This window comes from Nothobranchius furzeri, chromosome 8 (genome assembly GCF_043380555.1).
Source record: "Nothobranchius furzeri strain GRZ-AD chromosome 8, NfurGRZ-RIMD1, whole genome shotgun sequence".
NCBI lineage: Eukaryota > Metazoa > Chordata > Actinopteri > Cyprinodontiformes > Nothobranchiidae > Nothobranchius > Nothobranchius furzeri.
The window spans coordinates 73859586-73879909 of NC_091748.1; the positions used below are offsets into that span (position 1 = coordinate 73859586).

General features: G+C 41.6%; 1 long non-coding RNA gene across 1 annotated transcript; it reads left to right on the forward strand.

The window, feature by feature from the left end:
- The first annotated feature begins 2142 nt into the window (after nucleotides 1-2142).
- LOC139071402 (uncharacterized) lies at nucleotides 2143-2671 on the forward strand. Its single transcript, XR_011521304.1, has 3 exons — nucleotides 2143-2281; nucleotides 2390-2518; nucleotides 2652-2671. It is a non-coding gene; the product is annotated as an uncharacterized lncRNA (long non-coding RNA).
- The last annotated feature ends 17653 nt before the right edge of the window (nucleotides 2672-20324 follow it).

The window sequence follows — 20324 nt, forward strand, 5'->3', positions numbered from 1 at the left end:
TTCTCGGATGCGACCTGACTGCTCACACTGTACGTCTGGTAGCAACACGTCGGCCCTAAAAATATGCTAAAAATAGCAGTTTTTACACAACACGTTAGACTTTTTGGTCTTGTTGGTTTGGTAGGTTCGTGGCCGAGTGTGAAGCGGCTGGGATGAGGATCAGCACCTCCAAATCTGAGACCATGGTTCTCGACCAGAAAACGGTGGCTTGCCAACTCCAGGTCGGGAGAGAGGTCCTACCTCAAGTGGAGGAGTTCAAGTATCTCGAGGTCTTGTTCACGAGTGAGGGTAGGAGGGATCGGGAGATCGACAGGCGGATCGGTTCGGCATCTGCAGTGATGCGGACGCTGAGCCGATCTGTCGTGGTGAAGAGGGAGCTGAGCCAGAAAGTCAGGCTCTCGATTTACCGGTCGATCCAATCCTCACCTATGGTCATGAGCTTTGGGTAATGACCAAAAGAACGAGATCGCGGATACAAGCAGCCGAAATGAGTTTCCTCCGTAGGGTGGCCGGGCTCAGCATTAGAGATAGAGTGAGGAGCTCGGACATTCGGGAGGGACTCGGAGTAGAACCGCTGCTCCTCCGGATCGAAAGGAGTCAGTTGAGGTGGTGTGGGCATATGGTCAGGATGCCTCCTGGACGTCTCCATGGGGAGGTGTTTCGGGCATGTCCTGCCGGTAGGAAGCCCCCGGGTCGACCCATGACACGTTGGAGAGGTTACATCTCTAATCTGGTCCGGGAACGCCTTGGGGTCCTGCCGCAGGAGCTGGTGGAGGTGGCCGGGGAAAGGACGGTCTGGAGCTCCCTAGTTGAGATGCTGCCCCCGCGACCCGGACCCAGATAAGCGGAGGAAGATGACGATGATACTAGTGGTGTGTCAACTTGATCAAATTGCAAATGCTTTAGGCCTGGGTCACCATTTGATGTGAGTAGGACCTGGCTGCGGACATGAGCTGGCGTGTCACCGGAAGAACTTTCTAGCGAGAACAAGATGGCGTGTCATAACTTTTACCGGAAAATCGACGGGCGAAAGACTTCGGCCTGAAGTTGGTCTTTTCTGGCGGCCGCTTTTGTTTCAACCATACTCGGCGGGTTTCAAAGAGGAAAGGTAAGGATGAAATTAACTAATTGTTGCAACCATTCTTGGTTCTTAAATGTAGGCACTATAGCATTTAAAGCTTTACCAGAGAATTATTACAAAGGCACCATGTTTCATAGCTAATTGTATCAATATTAACACGCAGTCTTAAAACTAATGCAGGGAGTTCACAAGCTAACACAAAAGCTACATAAATAAAGCAATCAGCAATAGTAGCTTAGCTTTAACTTAGCTATTTGATTTTTCTGGTTTCCGTGTTTGTTAAAACAGTTAAAGTAATATTAACTTTATATATAATTGATATAAAGACCACGATTTCTAATACTGACTTGACTGAAACGTTATTAATACCTTTTTTTAATTAAAAAGTGTAGATTTTCAAAAATTTGTAAGTGGTTTCAATCACTAGTTTCCATACGAGGCTAAAGTTAGCTTCCGATTCGGGAAATGGCTAAAGGGCTATTACACCCAATTTTTCTCTACTCTGACCATTTTTATTCTGCACTAGCTCAAAAACTACAACACATACACTCTTCAAACCTGTTTTAGATTATTCTGGGCTCGTAGCAGAATGCATAAAACATAGTTTGTGATTTGTGAAACCTTCCTCTGATTTGTGAAACTTCAAAAAAGACAAATTTATGAATTTATTTTTCAGCATCTGGCCCACACTGGAACTGGTCCTGTGAAAACCAAAAATTATTATTTTTTTCTGGACAAGCTTAGCTTTCAATATCTCTAAATATTTTTCAATTATCGCGTGTGGTCTTGTGCTGGGTCATTCAACTGTGGTTGCACAAATCAGGTGTCCTGCAACAGGTACAATAATTTTGAAATAGTAGCCGCTTCTCTAATTATTGCCTCCCTCTTTCTGATTCTGTTTCAGAGTAATCCTAACCTTATAAAAATAGATATTTTTGTCGACTGACTGCTTTGATCGGGTATGGTTTATGTTAATATTACCGGATTTAAGCACATTTAGCTGCAAATCATTCAGGAGTTAGAGGCCTTTAAATGTAGATCTAAAATGAATATCTGACTTCTTCAAGTGACACTGACAAAACTCCTTACATGTGCTTGTATTCTTCATTTGCTAATAAGATGTATTTTTATCTAAATTACAGGACAATCGAGGCTTTGAAAAATGGAACCCAGGCAGTGATTTCAGATGGTGAAATCAAGGTAATGTTTAATTATAATAAATTAAGACTCTAAAATTGGACATAGGATAATGCAATCCCTTGTTTTCTGTGGTAATGTTGCTAATTTTTAACTCTTGTCTTTACTCAGACTTTGTATAAGGATCTCTGCAGCGGTAGAGTGAAGTCTGGCCGCATGTATCTGTGGCACAATCCAGGTGTCTCGCTTAAATTAAAGCAAAGACTAAAGCCACTGATGTTCCACTTTGCTGATGCACAGGTAAATGTATACTGACTTACAATAAGCTGCATCACATTTATTTATCTCGATGCGTGGCCAGTGGGCCACCTGGGTCCGTTGTCTAATGCTGAGAGGAATGTTTTGTTCATTTTTATGTTAACGTGTTTTAAAGGTTGACGAGCTGACAGAGCAAATTGGTTCATGCCCAGTTCATTGGTTCATTGGACAGTTCCAGTTTCTGGACTTGGTGTTTGATGTCCTTGTTCCAGAGGTACAAAGCAGTTTTCAGCAGTGATTGGTATGCAAGTTACTTTTCGAAAACATTTAACAGTGTATGAAGTAATCCTTAACAGAGTTTGGTGGCAGGAAAATCTCGTCTCTGCTTTTTGCGGATGATGTGGTCCTCCTAGCTTCATCCAGCTCTGACCTTCAGCTCTTGCTGGGTAGGTTCGCGGCCGAGTTTGAAGCGGCTGGGATGAGGATCAGCACCTCCAAATCTGACACCATGGTTCTCGACCGGATAAGGGTGGCTTGCCAACTCCGGGTCGGGGGTGAGGTCCTACCTCAAGTGGAGGACTTTAAGTATCTCGGGGTCTTGTTCAGGAGTGAGGGTAGGAGGGATCGGGAGATCAACACGCGGATTGGTTCGGCGTCTGCAGTGATGCAGACTCTGAGCCGATCTGTCGTGGTGAAGAGAGAGCTGAGCCAGAAAGCCAGGCTCTCGATTTACCGGTCGATCTACGTCCCAATCCTCACCTATGGTCATGAGCTTTGGGTAATGACCGAAAGAACGAGATCACGGATACAAGCGGCCGAAATGAGTTTCCTCCGTAGGGTGGCCGGGATCAGCCTTAGAGATAGGGTGAGGAGCTCGGACATTCGGGAGGGACTCGGAGTAGAACTGCTGCTCCTCCGGATCGAAAGGAGTCAGTTGAGGTGGTTTGGGCATCTGGTCAGGATGCCTCCTGGACGCCTCCCCGGGGAGGTGTTTCGGGCATGTCCTGCTGGCAGGAGGCCCCCGGGTTGACCCAGGACACGTTGGAGAGGTTACATCTCCAATCTGGTCCGGGAACGCCTTGGGGTCCTGCCGGAGGAGCTGGTGGAGAAGGCCGGGGAGAGGATGGTCTGGAGCTCCCTAGTTGGGATGCTGCCCCCGCGGCCCAGACCCGGAAAAGCGGAGGAAGATGGCGACGACGACGACGTTGAAGTAATCCTGCATGTTTTTCAGGTAACAATAAAAGTGTTGGAAAAATGGGAGGGGATAAATGGATATGCAGCTGAGAAAGCCACGCTTGAGCAAATTCATTTGTACCTAAAATAAAATGGTTGTGAAATTAAGTGTTTCTTTGGTTTTATTGTCTTTCACTCAAAATAAATACCGACGAGCTAAATAGTTATCAGCTGTAGTAGTTAAATTCTGTTGCAATGAGCTGCTGTGATACACAATAGGACAGTGTTAAGGATATTTTGTAACTAATTTTTGTTGCTGGTGAGAGAGGAGTGTTGCTGAAATGTTTTTCACTGCTTCTGGGAGTCCTGTACTTTAGCAATTGGTGTAGGTCAAAAGTTCATCTTGGGCTTAACAATAAAACTATTTAGCAAGTACTATTTTGTTTGCACATTTTGAAACGTCTTAGTTTAATGTGTTCTCATTTTTGCCATATATGTTTTTTAATTCACTTTACAGCCTTTTATTTCTGTGTGTATATATATACACACACACACTCACACACACACATGTATGTGCTACTGTCATAAAAATTCCCTGTCTGAAGGACAAAGGGATTTAATATTCAATTTTCATGCAACGTAGGTAACAACGTTATTTAAAAGTTTGCCAGTCTAGATCTGAAGAGAAAAAAAATCCGAAATAAAAAGCTTTTCCCGGTAAGTTTTGTTTTAAAAAAAAAACTACTTCCAGTGAAAGTAATGACTTCTGGTTAAGGTAATGACCCACCGTGTAATTTTTCTCTTAAATATGTACATATCGAAGAGAAAAACAACATGGTATGGTTTTTCTTGACAAATCCAGACTACTTCCGGCAAAGGTAATGACTTCCGGCGAAGGTAATGACCCGATGTCTTGCTTTTCCGGATACGTCATTTCCTGTCAGGGCAAAGACGCCAGCTGATCTCTGCAGCCAGATGCTTGTGTTTGATGTTGGCTTTTTACAGCTGAAACTTTGTTGTTGAATTTTCACGGACTTGCAAGGAAAATGAGAACCCTAAAACACATTTTGAGACTTTTCGGAAAAGCCCTCACACATTCCTTACTGGTATCATGAGGCTGGCTTTTCAAAGGCTTGTCAAAGAAGTCTGAAATTGATTGATGAGGAATCTGTCTTGTGCTGTTTAATAAAATTGTCAATTTGAGTTTTTAAACGTGAAAAATAAAACATTTCATTAACCATTTGAATTTGATGTCTTAAGCCTGGTTCACACAGCAGGATAATCTTGCTGATATTTGGCTGTCCTCTCTATTCTCAACAAGATTAAGGATCTGCATAATTATTGTAACGGAGATAATCTTATCAGATAATCCTAACTATTGTGGTGTGCTGAGAGCACTCTGGTGGTCCAATCTGAAAGCCAACAAGACTGCTCAAATGATAAATTTGGGGCTTCAAAAACGTTGGATCGTCTTCGTCTGATTTTCTGCATCCTGTTGTAATGTAGCCCATCAGAAGAATTATATCAGTGATTTTTTTGGTCACCAAATGTGCAGTGTCATGTTTTGAAAATAAGCCAACAGTTTAAAACATTTGTGCAACAGAAAAATATCTAATGGTTAAACATACTCAGGCTTCAGAAAACCACGTTCTTGTTTCTGTGGTGGAGGAACGTGAAAAGGGAGGTTAACTTAAGCCACAGTTAGAAGTGAACACCAGCATAGGGGACAATAGAAATAAGGATAGGCAAGAATTTTTGACTCAACTGAGATGAAAGTTTAAACATTTTCATGTGTTTGAAACAAGGGCACTACGGTGGTGCAGTGGCTAGCACTGTTGCCTTGCAGCAAGGAGTTTGCATGTTCGGCCTGTGCATGCGTGTGTTCCCTCCAGGTACTCCGGCTTCCTCGCGCAGTACAAAAATAAGACGGTCAGGTTTCTCCTAAATTGTCCTCGGGTGGGAATGTTTGTGTGCTCGGTTGTTTGTCCTGTGTGTCTCTGTGCCCAGCGATGGACTGGCAACCTGTCCAGGATGTACCCTGTCTGTTTGCCCGAAGACAGTTGGAGATAGGCACCAGCACCCCCGACCCTGCATGGAAAAGTGGGTTAAGAAAACTGATGGATGAATGAAAGAAATGCAAAGTAAAAGAGACTTCTTCAGTTGAATTCTGTTTATTTATAAAGAGTCAAATCGTGACAAGTCATCTTAAGTCATTTCACAAAGTAAAAACTCCAGTTAAGTTCAGTTCTTTATGCAGGTTGACCCAGGAGATTGCGTCAAGTCACTGACTTGTGTCAGATTTTACAGCAATCCCCATAATAAACAAGTACGCGACGACAGTGAAGAGGAAAAGTCCACGTTAACAGCCTCCAACAGAACCTGGATCAGTATGAGCAGCCATTTGTCATGACTCAGTGGGGGTTTAAGAAGAGAGATCACACACACACACACACACACGCACACACACACACGCACACACACACACACACATACACACACAGTACTCCGTAATAGGACCGGGTTTTGGTCCTAACAACGACCATCGGTCGTAAGAAGATTAGTAAATATCCCAAATTCGGTCTTAAAAGGGGACAAATATAAAGCCCACACATACACACTACACACACACACACACACACACACACACACACACACACACACACACACACACACACACACACACACACACACACACACGTTGTATATTGAAACTGTGTTTATGTTACGATATTCACAGTTGGACAACAGGTCAAATGTGAACAAGATACATATTTTACCAAATAAAACCAAATTTCCATTTTCTTTTGTACCACTACCCTTCAGCACCATGGCTGTATTTCCCTTTGGGTCTACTTATGAAAGTATAACAGCTTTTGTATCCTTGAGGATGTGCTGATCCCATCTGGGGATAACATTTTTCAACAAATTTCCTGGCAGTGAGCAGCGCATAAAGTTGTCTTTAAGAAATGAAAAAAAGGAGGCTTTAAGCTCCACTTCAAGTTTAGAAACTCTTAGGCTGTCATCCAACTCCAAACAGAACAGGAAAGCAAATCTGAGATCGCTTAATAGAAACATCCTGACGGAAACAACAAAAACGGGGAAATATTACCAATATGAGATGAAAATAATCTGCACTGAACAAGTAATTATTTCTTTCATGATCATGTGATCAAAATATTTTAACAGTCAAATGTTTAATTTGCTCAGGGTGAAGTGTTCAGGTGTCACCAATGGGGAACCTCCACCTGCCAAATGTAAAACTCTTGCAGTGTAAAAATCTTTTTTATGCATTTTTTTATGTTTGTTCAGCTGTTATGCTTTGTTTCTTTACAAATGACAAAGAGGCCAACAAATAAACGTCATTATAAGTTCTCAACAACTAGCTCCAACTGTTCTCATCTAAACTCAACAAAGTTAAAAAAAATCCTGCCATGTTGGGCTGTTACACGATTAAACGAGTCCTTAAACCTCAAGCTGTCATCAAAAAAGGAGCATAAATAGCAGGTCACTTTCATTATTTCTATTTATTCATTAATGTTGTTGCAGAAATGGTGAAAGCAGCTAATAAAACGGGAGAAATGCAGCTTGAATTGCTCGATAAAAGCAACAACCGTCATTAGGACCACAGACTTGCTATATAACAGCAGGGAGTATTTTTGCACCAAGATTTCCAGAAGAATGAAGGGTTACTTGAAGCACGAACAACCCACTTCCTGTCAGGGGCCACCTGTTAGTGTTCATGACTCAGAGACACCAGGGAAAAGATAAGCCGAAAAAAACAGAAAAGCTATTGAGACTCTGGTGGAAGAAAATTAGAGATTAAAGTACTGAAGGAAGTCTAAGGACAAGCTTTAATGTGGTAAAACTTTAATATCCAGCTGTAAATGTCAGTAAATTTAATCTAGATGTAAAGTATGAGAATATTAATCAAGTCATTATTTCAAAAAATAAAGAACATGGGGGACATTTTCAAGGATAAAAATAGCATTGCTCAAATTTACTACGTTTTCTTTGCCCAAAATACACAAAAAACAAGTCACTTTTAAACATCCTGCTTCTTAACATGCAGCAAATCTGCTCAAGGTTCCTATGAGACATGCCGTAAAGGTCACAAACAACCCAGACTCAAAAAATACAAAAACAACACCAAATTTCTATCTGAAAGCAGCAGCAGCGGTGAGTTTCATATGCAGCTAAAACAGAGAATATTTCATGCATTAGTGGCAGAGTTAAGGCAAACAAGAGTGAGGAGGAGGAGGAGCAGAGAAAATGCATCATCGGATCTGTCACTTGAGCTCTGATGGCTTCCGGAGGGGCTGACCTCCCTTCCAGCAGGGCACTAAAATAAACGAAGGGTCGTTGAGACAACCCAATGAAGCTGCAGAAAAACCTAGCAACAAATGGGTGCTCTAATAGAATTATATCTAGCTGATGTCAGCACAGCCTTTATATTATTTTTATGAGTCAGCAGAAATGGAAGTACCCTCCAGTAGCATGAGTTTTACCTTAATGTGGTACAGCTAGAGATTTCCCAGGGTGCCGATTGAAGAGGAGAACTATTAGGTGAAGGAACCAAGCAGCGGTGCTAACATATGAGTGCAATGACCTGGTCAAGGAAATGAGGAGAAACTTTTTTTTCATCTATTTGAACTGCTAGCACTAATTAAAGGTACAATATGTAATAATTTTACAGTAGAATAGTCACAAAAACTCAATCCTGTTGAAAGAAAGGAAGGCTGTATTGAAACAGATTTCCTTCTCAGTCGGGTGAGGGGTTATCGACTTTCTCCTTGTAGAAAAGCAAAAGCAGCCAAATGAGTTTCTTCCGCAGCACATGAGAAGCTCTGTCATCCAGGTGGGGCTCAGAGTAGATCTGCTGCTCCTCCACATCAAGAGGGGCCAGTTGAGGTTGCTCAAGCATCTGGTTAGGATTCCTCTGGATGCCTGCCTGGTGATGTTTTCCAACCTGGAGGAGACCTAAAGGAAGACCCAGGAAACGCTGGAGGGACTGTTTCCCAGCTGCAGCACATCCTGAGCTCCTTTAAAGGAATCTCCTACCATCTTTACGCAGATGACATCCAACAGTACATCTCTTTTAAGCCCCATAAGATGTCTAAGCTGCTGTTACACATCTGCTTAGACTATTAAAACCTGGATGGCTGGGAGCTTTCTACAGCTGAATGAAGATGAGACTGAGATCCTCATAAGCTGGTTCCCAAAGTCAGAGACTCTCTTGGTCAGCTTGCTTCTCACACCAGACCTTCCATCAGGAATCTCTGTGTGACCTTTGACTAGGGATGAGCGAGTACACCACTATCTGTATCTGTATCTATCTGTTCAACCATCTAAATTATCTGTATCTGTACTCGGAGTGGGAGTGGCCTAACCCGGAAGTGGGTGTAGTTTAACCGGAAGTGGGTGTGGTTTACATCAATATATTATTTTAAGTCTGATCAGAAGTTGCTGTGTGTTTTGTTTATTTGAAAACTATTTACAGAGCAGCCTCAGAGTTGAGATTAATTGTTTTTGATCACAATAGTAAAGTAACTATTACAGAACAAGTTTTTCAATAAAATCAGAACATTGATATTTAAGTGCATGAATTAAGAGAGAGAGAGAGAAGAAAAGATCTTTTCTATAGCGCCTCTCAAGATAAAAATCACGAGGCGCTTCACAAAAACAAAACATGTAAAATAGAAAAAATAAATTAGAAAACGATTAAAATATATTTAAAATGAGCAAAAAATAGACAATTGTGATTCAAAAATGTAAAGAGAGAGAGAGAGAGTGAATAGGAAAGAGGGAGTGGATCCTGAGGAAGAGGAGAGAGAGAAAGGAAATAAAAATACGCGACCGGAGCGGAGGCAGTGACTGACGCAGCACGAGCCGTTTTCAGCTTTGTCTTGTCAAATGCACCACGTACATTACGAAAAAAGTAACTTTAAATATCTTTAAAGTAACTTTAAAAAGAAGCAAACTGAAGAAAACATAGGGAGTACTGAAGAAACGTGAACAGTGAAGCAAGCACAGAGAGATCCGTTACTGTGTGTGTGTGTGTGTGCGTGGATGGACCGGACGTGGACTGAGCTGTGAGCTCCCGCTGCAGTTTTGTGTGTAGGGAGGGGCAGGCACTCTATTTGACTGGCCAATCACAGAACGGGAAGACAGTCAGTTACCCAATGAGGATTTTCCTTCAGCACGATTAGATATTTACGAGTTTTACTCGTTTCATGCTCGTACTCGTCAAAAATGCTTTATCTGTACCGGATACTCGTTTGAAACGAGTATCTGGCTCATCCCTACCTTTGACCCAGCTCTCACCCTGGATTCTCATGTGGATGAGGATATGGTAGGTTTCTGATGACGGTACTAATCCTAAAACTCAATCTGGTAGGAAGGGCTTTTATTTGAATTTACAATAATGAGGTTAAAATAAGTATAAAAAATGGTACAAAAATATTGTTTTCATGAGGTACAGTGGTACTGTATCAGAGAACTACATGTGTATTTAAATATGTCGGAGCCTATAAATTTATATGTATGCATACATAGTACAAAATTTTTTTGGGGGGGAAATCAGGTGTGGTGAAGCAGAGTTGGAACTAAAATATGCTGGATAGTGACTCTCGATGAACCAGGGTTCCCCACCCTCCCTTAGGCTGTAGTTCTATACATATTTTTGTGTACTTACTGGAAAGATCCCCCCCACCCCCACCCCCCATCCTCATGCTGGTTTCAATTCAATTTTCAATTCAGTTTCATTTATATAGCGCCAAATCACAACAAGAGTCGTCTCAAGGCACTTCACATAATAAACATTCCAATTCAGGTCAGTTCATTAAGCCAATCAGAAAAAATGTTTCCTATATAAGGAACCCAGCAAATTGCATCAAGTCACTGACTAGTGTCAGTGACTATACAGCAATCCTCATACTAAGCAAGCATAAAGCGACAGTGGAGAGGAAAACTCCCTTTTAACAGGAAGAAACCTCCAGAGGATCCTGGCTCAGTATAAGCAGCCATCCACCACGACTCACTGGGGATCGAGAAGACAGAGCAGACACACACACACACACACACACGCACACACACACACACACACACACACACACACACACACACACACACACACAAAGACAAAGTAATGTGTCTAGTTATATTGTGATGTCTTAGCAAATATTCTATTTGGTGAGAGATAAACTTATTGTATTTATCCTAGTGGATCTATAATTAAACGGATAAACTAGTAGTAGCACATCCAACGGTTGTGGTTGTGTCCCCCCACTTCTAAAGTCAAAACTATGTCCATGATCCATACATGGCCATGTTTGTGGGTATTTGTAGATTGTATGCTCATATATTTTATTTTTTTTTTATATCACTGAATCTTTGAGCCTCAAAAAAAATCAGCTGCTCCTCTTAACAGAGCACTTCATTAGAGGAGGATAATCTTTATTTCCAGATTGAATCACAGCGTGTTTACAGAAAGGTTATATTCTTATCAGTTTTTCCCAACAAACACACCAGAATCCTTGTGACGCATGCATAGACCACAGGGATCTGTCAGCTTGCTTTATTTCCAGTTAGGCAGATAATTTCTGTCCATCTCTGTTGTTTTCATGTGTAGATAGGTGTCACACCCACTGCAGCATCAAAACCACTCCAACCCCCCGCATATGTTATCAACACACGCACACACACACACACACACACACACACACACACACACACACACACACACACACACACACACATGTAAATACACCTTGTCTAAGGAATTTGTAAAATCACAATTCTTCTTTTTCAGAGAATATCACATCGAGCAATGGACAAAGTGTGGGCAATGAAGTGAACAACAGCCGTGCACAGGGCACTACGAAACCCCCACAAATCTCTAGCAAGTCACCCACGCTAGCAAAAAGTCAGTTATCCATCACCCACTCCATCCCCCAAATGCACCTGAAGCCAGGCGTGCATGATCTTTGGCCCATTTTGAGCCAATTTTCCTCTTGTACAAGAATCTTTGAGGTCGGGGCAAGTTTTGCGTCATGCGTGTAGTATCCAAAGGGTAATGAGAAGCGATTAACCTCCCAAGATCCTGATCAGAAAATGTGTGGTCGCTGGAAGCCTAACCCCTTCGTTCCACCGGAGCCGTCAGCAGCACGTTGATGGGATGATGTTATTAAGAGCAAAGTGTTCCTTGCGGTGTCCGTGTGCGCACACGGGGTTAGGATAAATATTTTATAAATAAAGCTTTGATTGATTGATTGATTGATTGATTGATTGAGGATTCCTCCTACATCCGTCACAGCAGTGGGTGGGGTTTGAGCGGTTGCGCTTTACCGACATCCGGGGAGGTTTGTTACCGGAAGACAAGATGAACGGCTCTCTACAGGGACTCGGTTCTCATCGTTCACTTTGAAAACCCGTTCAAAAGATTCGACTCGTTCGTGAACGTCACATCACTGAAAGGAGTTAAGTTTTAAATATTTCCAAAGGAAAATTAAATGGGGTTGAATAGATTAGACTTCATTAATCCCACAGTGGGGAAATTTACTCATTACAGCAGCACACAGCAGCAGAAAGGAAAAATAAAGTGCAGTTAAATACAGATAAGCAGTAAGCTATTATTGTAACCTCCAAACCACTTAAAACTACAAATAAAAATAGAAATATGGGCTTCCAAGAATTTGCAGCATAAGGCACACATACATACTAATGTACATCCAGGTATTGCACATTATGTAACCTTTGTAATCCAAGTTTTTTTTAAGTCATTATAGATGGTGTTGGCTGAAGGCGGGAAGGATATGTTGTTGAGATCTGTCATATCCAAGTTCACACACACTGAAAATATTTCAGAAGATTAGTAGTAGTAATTAAAGGCATTAAGTGCAGTGACCTGTATTGGTTTTTACATGAAACTTTTGTTTGTGGTACTAATAATGTTAGAAATACTAAAAGGTGAGCATGTATTGTCCCCACAAATGACTTATTACCTGACAGGTCCCCAAAAAGCAGGTTCTTATCAGGTTGTGAACTACTTTCTCCAATTGGTATTTTAAAGTGACTTCTGTGTTCACTGAGTTTTTAGCATCTCTCTTGATTTTTTTCATTGCTGCATAACCTTCAGAAAGGGTGGTTCCCACAAAGTATGGTCCCGTCTTGTGTCCCCACAAGTGGCTAGAAACAAGGCTGTGTGTGTGTGTGTGTGTGTGTGTGTGTGTGTGTGTGTGTGTGTGTGTGTGTGTGTGTGTGTGTGTGTGTGTGTGTGTGTGTGTGTGTGTGTGTGTGTGTGTGTGTGTGTGTGTGAAGAGCGCAGGTGTGTAAAATTATTTGGGAGAAAAAACAAACAGTCTGAAGGAATAAATTACCAGACTTTTAGTTTTATTTTAGCAGGGATTTCTGTTCTTTTCTAGTAATTACTTAGCATAAATATACTGATAAGCTGTGGGGAAATATTTTCAAACATAATATTAATTTCCCCCTAAACACACTATTGTATAACTGTTCATACTACAGACACTCATGTTAAAGAAAAAAAAAGATAATTTAATATAAAAAAAATCTATTAGATCTGGGTCATGAACATGTCATTGCACTTTCTGTACATTACTATAAAAGTTACTCCAAAACCTCAAAGTAAGAAAACAGAAACTGAAAAGCAAATTGTCTTGTATCCCTTCACTGATGTGGAAAATGGTCAATGCTGAATTAATTGCGGATCACTGAGTCCATCCTCGCTCGACTGGTCTTTCCGTGTCGAGTAGGACTTGAGCAAGATGAATGCTTCCAGGTGGAAGCTGACCACAGAACAGCAGATTGTTTTGGTGCACTGCCTTCAAAGACCTCCACCTGTGCCCACCACCTTCGACTGTATCCAACCAACACAGATCTCTCTCAGCCTCTGGATGTATAATAATCTAGAATTTTTTTTGTCATAGTTAATTTACCATGAAAACATGGAGGCTTTACTGTCCAAACATTTTTGTTTAATGTTTAACTTTGCTTTTAATTCAGCGACAGCTACATTCATCAATTGATCAAAGAGTTTTCTCATTTTACTGAATGACTAAATGAAGGGTAGCTATGATTAAAATGTGTTTTCTCATGGAAAACAAAAACACCTTTCCCTCTTCTCAGAGAGAGCTATACTAGCTATGCTTAGACTACCCACTAGTTAGAAAATGGCTAGATTGCTATTTTGCTCATTGGTTGAATTTCAGTCCAAAATGGAAGAAAAACAGCATCACCCAAATGCCATTTTTTTAGACATTGAATTTATGAGGTTTAAGTTTTATTATCTGAAATGATGTATTTTAATGTTTTAACTTAAAAAGTTCTGCCTCAAGAGGAGTTCAAGGTTTTTTTTTTTTTGCCAGGATCTGGGAAGAGAGAGGTGGGCGCATATCCAGCGCAATCACAGAGAGAGAGGCGGTGGTGTTTTGGTCGACCCAAATGCGGGAGCCGGAGAGGAAGTCTGTGAGTTGAGCAGAGGGTCCAACTTATTTGCTAAGGAGCAAGTGAAAAGGTAAAATAAAAATTCTATGAAATGTAACCAATGTAAATCAGAAATTGCTTTTCAACCACTCTTCAATGGAATTGTTTGAAAACAGAAATTCATAGCACTGGCCTGGACAAAAACAATGGTGCTCCTAGAAAACACTGTAAATAATGTGACCAAATCTACATGTAAATTCAGGGTGTGACCACTAATTAGCATCACAGGTGTCTGCAATCTTGTAATCACGTTTAAAATGACTGCAACTGGCTCATTACCTAACATCGTGTAGACCTAGAACTAAGTCTGTCTAAGCATCATCTTTTATCAGATTTTGAAATTTGTCAACTAGTTCATGAAATCTTTCCAGAAAATCTAACTGTTTCACCGATTTCTGATAAGTAGGTGACCCAAAGACGACTCCCTTTCCCATCCTATCTTTCACAAAGAGCTGTTCGTATTTTTATTTAATATTCGCCTCATGTGATCTCTCTTGTTTTGAGTGACGCTTTAGAGATCAGAGGCCAGATAAAGCCTCTGTTTTGCACATCACCCCACCTGTGTTTATGGTTGAAGTGATGGACATTAATGATGTGTTATTAACCCCCAGTCACCCTCCACTCTCTTCCCATCAGCTTGTGATTCATCCACTAATAGGCCCTTACTGAGAATCCTGGTCCTGTGCTCAACTTCTCCATTAGCCCCGCCCCTCTGTTGGTGTTTTTCTGACACCTCATGTCTCAGTTTATGTCGCACATTCATCCGTGTGCTTTATGGTGGGGTTTTTTCCACCCATCATCCTCGAGTTGTTGCTCGTGTAGCTTTTTCTGTTCTTTCTCAACAAATTAGCAGTTGATCTCAGATTGTAAAATTTCAGACTCACTTTTTTTCCTTCAGAATGCTAAATCACTTCATACAGCACACAGTAAAGAACATAATTATTTGAACAACCTGCAGTTTTGCACGTCTCACTTGGAGGGGTTTGAAATTCACATTGTGAGAGACGTCATTTAAAAAAATTCAGGGAACACAAAGTATGCTTTTTTCATAATTCATTTATATTGCACTGCTTCTATTGGTGTACCTGGCAATCGGCAAGAATTCTGCCTCTCTAAGACCCAAAACTTTAAATAGTCCACCTCTACTTGACCTATTCCTCTAAATCAATAGCACCTGTCAGAGCTTGTTAAAGACACCTGTCCACCCCTCAGTCAGTCAGACTCTAACTACTACCAACTGCTACCATGGACAAGACCAAAGAATTGTCAAAAACACCAGAGACAAAATTGTGGACCTCCACAAGGCTGGAAAGGGCAATTTGGCAATCGCCCAGCCGTTTTGTGAAAATAGATCAACTGTTGGATCAAAATAGAACTTTTCTGTCTAAATTAGACTCGCCGTGTTTGGAATAAAAAGAAGGATGAGTTGCATCCCAAGAACAACATCCCTATTGTGAAGCACGGGGGTGGAAACATCATGTTTGGGGGGCTTTTCTCCCAAGGGGACAGGACGACTGCACTGTGAGGAGAGGATGAATGGGGCCATCTGTTGTGAGATTTTGAGCAACAACCTACTTTCCTCCGTCAGATAATGCAGATGGGTGGTGGCTGGATCCTCCACCATGACACTGACCCGAAGCGCACAGCCATAATAACCAAGGAGTGGCTCCTTAAGAAGCATATCAAAGTTCTGGGGTGGCCTAGCAAGTCTCCAGACCTAAATCCAATAGAAAATCATTGGAGGGAGCAGAAACTCTGTGTTTCTCCGTGATGTATGATGAAATGTACAGCATAAAAATGAACAATATAGCCATATCTGCATGCACTCGGAATAGTTATTATTGTACATATCTTCAATAAATATTAATTTAAAATAAATAAATGATTAAATAAATAAAATCCAGTAAAAGGAGGGGAGAAAACTGCAAAAACATGTTGTTCTTTTGGTTTAGTTGAAACTTTTTCTCCCAAAAGAGAATAAATGAACAAAAACCAGCAACAACTGTGAACGTAGCCTCTGGAGGTTAGCATGTGTTCGACTAGTAACTCTCCTGTTGCCTAAAATAAATATTAGGTTTTTCTTCTTGGTAATTCAATTTGGAAATGTGGATGTAAGCTCTATGTTACGCTTCCTGAAAATTGACTCAGGCACTGTTTACAGTTGAGTTTATATACATTTAATAATAAATGAAACTGTTTGTTCCATTCTTTATGTCCTCATGATGTAATCAGTCTCCTTCTATTACCAGGAATGAGTTACTGGGTGAAATGGTACAGTGCCTTATCAGTTAAATTTTAAGTAAGTACATTTTATTTATATAGCACTCATCACAGACATAGAATCACAAAGTGCTTCAAATTGATCAAAACAAAATAAAATATAAAGTTAGTGTCACGCTGAGCAGGAGGAGGTAGGACCCAGAACGCAGGAGCCCAGAATGACTCGAGGCAAGAGCAGTTGAAAAAAGGTAAAATCCTTTTATTAAGGTGGCAACAAACTGAAAATCAGGAAGCCAAAAAAAAAAAAACCAAACGCTCAATAATGAGCACAAAGACTAGAACCTGACGAGGGAACAAAACAACACTGACTCACAACAATGGACTGACAAACACTGAGGGACAAGACAGAGCTTTTAAACACAGAGGGAGGTGATCAGAGGAACAGGTGACAGGTGTGAGTGAAATCTGGAGGGAAGGCAGGTGCATTCAATAAACTAAATGGGGAAAGAACTAAGCAGGAGAACCTGGAGGAGAACAGGAGGAGGCTGGGGACAGAGGGACACAGAACATGACAGTCAAAAAATAATAATGATTTAAAAACTGAAATAGACTAACATCAGAAAAAATCAAGTCATTCAATTTCATAAACAGATGGTTACAACCCCGACATGAGTTGTTAAAATGTGGAGGAGGGGGTAACATAAGAACTTAGAACAGTGGAATTAAAATGTCTTCAATTGTCATCAAGAGTCATCCCATCTCGGCCCACCTTGAGCTCTTTTAATTCTGTTTCTTATTCTGAGCTGTACAAGTTAGTCTCGGGGAAGAAGCCGTCTGGCTTTCCATTTGACATTCTGCCACCTCGTCTCTGGAAGGAGGCCTTTTTGTGTCTTGGCCCATCACCAGTTTTTATCATCAATGGGAGCCTGACCTCAGGAATGGTACCGGCGGCATTGAGAGCTGCAGTTATTCGGCCAATCCTGAAGAAATCTGGAGCTGATGTCTCTGTGCTTGACAATTACAGGCCGTTTTCTAACCTCCCTTTTACCTCGAAACTGCTGGAGAAAGTTATTTATCATCAGCTTGTGTCTCACATAACTGACTTTGATCTGTTTGAGGTTTTCCAGTCAGGGTTCAGGTCTGGTCATAGCACTGAGTCAGCCTTGCTGAGGGTCTTTAATGACCTCTACATTTCATTGGATCAGGGTTTGTCTGTTGTGCTTCTTCTGTTAGGTCTAACTGCAGTTTTGATACAATCAACCACACTATTCTCCTTGATTGTTTGGAGCTGTGGTTCGGGATCAAGGGGTCTGTATTGGATGGTTCAGGTTGCATCTCCATAGAAGGAGATGCTGTGTTAAATTGGGGGACGCACTCTCCTCCTGGGAGGATCTTCGTTGGGGGGTCCCACAGGGCTCGATTCTCGACCCACTTCTTTCTGCCATTTATTTGCTGCCCCTTGGCTCAATCATCCGCAAACATGGCCTTGCGTTTCACTTATATGCAGATTATTCCCAGATTTATACCATGTTTTGTCAGGGTGATGTCCCTTGTGTCCTGACTCAATTAGGTTAAGTCTTGGCTAGCAGCCAACAATCTGCATGTTAATGAGGGTAAGACAGTGATAATTATTTTAAACCAGAACAACAGGTGGGCTGCGGGGGATTCCGAAGTTGATCTGGACTCTATCTCACTTTTTGGAAGCAAGTTGTCACTGGCTTGGCGGTGGGAATAGACTGGTCTTAATTTGGATGCCCGTCAACTCCGTAATCCGATCTTGTTTTTTCAACATGCGACGCCTGATCAAAATAAAGCCTATCTTGTCGAGAGTGCACCTGGAGCAGGTGGTCCATGCATTTGTAATCTCCAGGTTAGATTATTGTAACTCCCTTTATGCTGGGCTTGGCCATTGATCAAATCGTTTTCTTCAGATGGGGCAGAATAGTGCCACCAGGTTTCTCACTGGAGCCAGAAAAGGGGACCACATCAGTCCAGTGCTGGCCTCCCTACACTGGTTTCCAGTCTTTTATCGGGCGTGTTTTAAACTTCTGGGGTTTGTTTTTAATTTCTTTCAAGGAGGCACCCCTCTTTACTTAGTGGCGCTCCTGAAACAATATGTCCCATCACGCTCTTTGCGCTCCTCTGATCAGGGCCTGCTAGTTGTTCCTCGCACTAGGTGTCGGACTTGTGGAGACCGGGCTTTTTCATTTCTAGCGCAGTCACTCTGGAACCAGCTCCCACAGTCAATTAGGCAGTCTACTTCTTTGCTGGTCTTTAAGAGTCGCCTGAGAACCGATATTTTTTTTTAGTATTTCCTCAACATGCTTGAAATTGGCTTATTTTTTCCTTTTAATTCTGTTGTTTCATGTTCAGTGTTTTAATTTATTTTATCATGATTGTATTTCGTTCTTCAGTGCCTTGGCCTCTGGTAATGGGTGAGGAAGGCGCTATATAAATAAAGCCTTGATTGATTGATTGATTGATAAAAGGATTAAAACAAGAGTACAAACAGATGGTGAGCATTAATAAAATTAAAACAAAAAATTCCCAAAAAGGTTCATGGTTAAAAGACAACTTATCAACTTTTAAAATACCTGGTTGAAACTTTGTTAAAACTTTTACCAAAGCTTTAACAGTTCAATAATATAGGGAGGAGCTTGACCATGTAGAGCACTGAAAGTTAGTCAGGATTCTAATGAACTCAAACCTTTACTCATTCACTGCCAATGACGACTAAAGTCGTCATTTGCATTTTTTTACTGTGTGGGCATCGGAACGAGCCCCCGCACCATGAGAACAAACATCTCGGCTCTGAAGCCGATCTTCATCCGCATACGTCACACGTCATGTGATCAGGAAGCAGAAAATCCATGTGTTAGGAGATCGTTTTGGCCCGCTGCTGTAAAAAAAAGTGAGGCGCGAACCAGAAAAGCTTCTGCCGATCCCAATTCAACAACGAATTATGAAAGAACGGATAATACTCGGAACGTACAGATTCTTCCTGGTGTAAGAGGTGAGTCTCTGCTTTGTTTTTGTTGTTTTGGCGTTGACATCATCCTAGCGCGCAACGTTCTGTGACTCTTAAAAAAACAGTAAAAATGGGGAGAAACGCTGGCAGCAAAGGGATTTACTGATCAGGAAATGGCTGGCAGCGAATGAGTTAATGAGTAACCAGTGCCGAGACATTAGTATAGGAGTGATGTGTGCTCTTCTGTTTGCTCCAATTAGGAGCCTCGCTGCAGAGTTCTGGACCAACGGTCAAAGTCTTTTTTGTTAAAAGGTGGTAGATGTGATGTTTCACAAGGTGCTGCTAGAGTTATGTGAAATCTTACTTCTGATTTTACTATATAAACAAAATAATAATCAACTTCTCCTTCATGTTTGCTCGGAGATGTACGGAGCATCCTGTCCGCTCATTGGTCAGTGAATGAAACCTCCGTTGATTGGTCCTCGTGCGAGCGACAGCGATGAAAAGTCGAAAATGTTTCAACTTTCTGGGATCGCGTTGCTGGGTTGCCTGTGCACGACACGTGCACGAGTGCACAATTTCACACGCTCGTTTTTCGCATTTCGCTTGGTAGGAGGAAGACCCGCGATTATTGCTTTGTCGCGCATGTCTCATGTCAAATGAATAGAGGAGAGGCGATGTCGCCTCCCGTGTGTTGAGCCCATTATGTCGTAGCCAAGGAAATCAGCCAGTTGGTCAAGCTCTGTATTGCTGATTTTCTAAATCTGAGACAGAGTTGCAGCTTGCTTGCGCAGTTTTGTTGAGGTGATGCTTTCTGGTCTTTTGGCTCCACATGTGCTGGCAAACTGTCGAAGGCAATCAGAGCCATGATAACAAGTCATTGCAGATGGTCTAGCAAAGAAGTACATGTTGTCCTTAGGAATCCCACATTCCTGATGTTTGTCAACAAGCAAACCCAAGGACGGCTGCATTTCTGGGGTCAGGAGG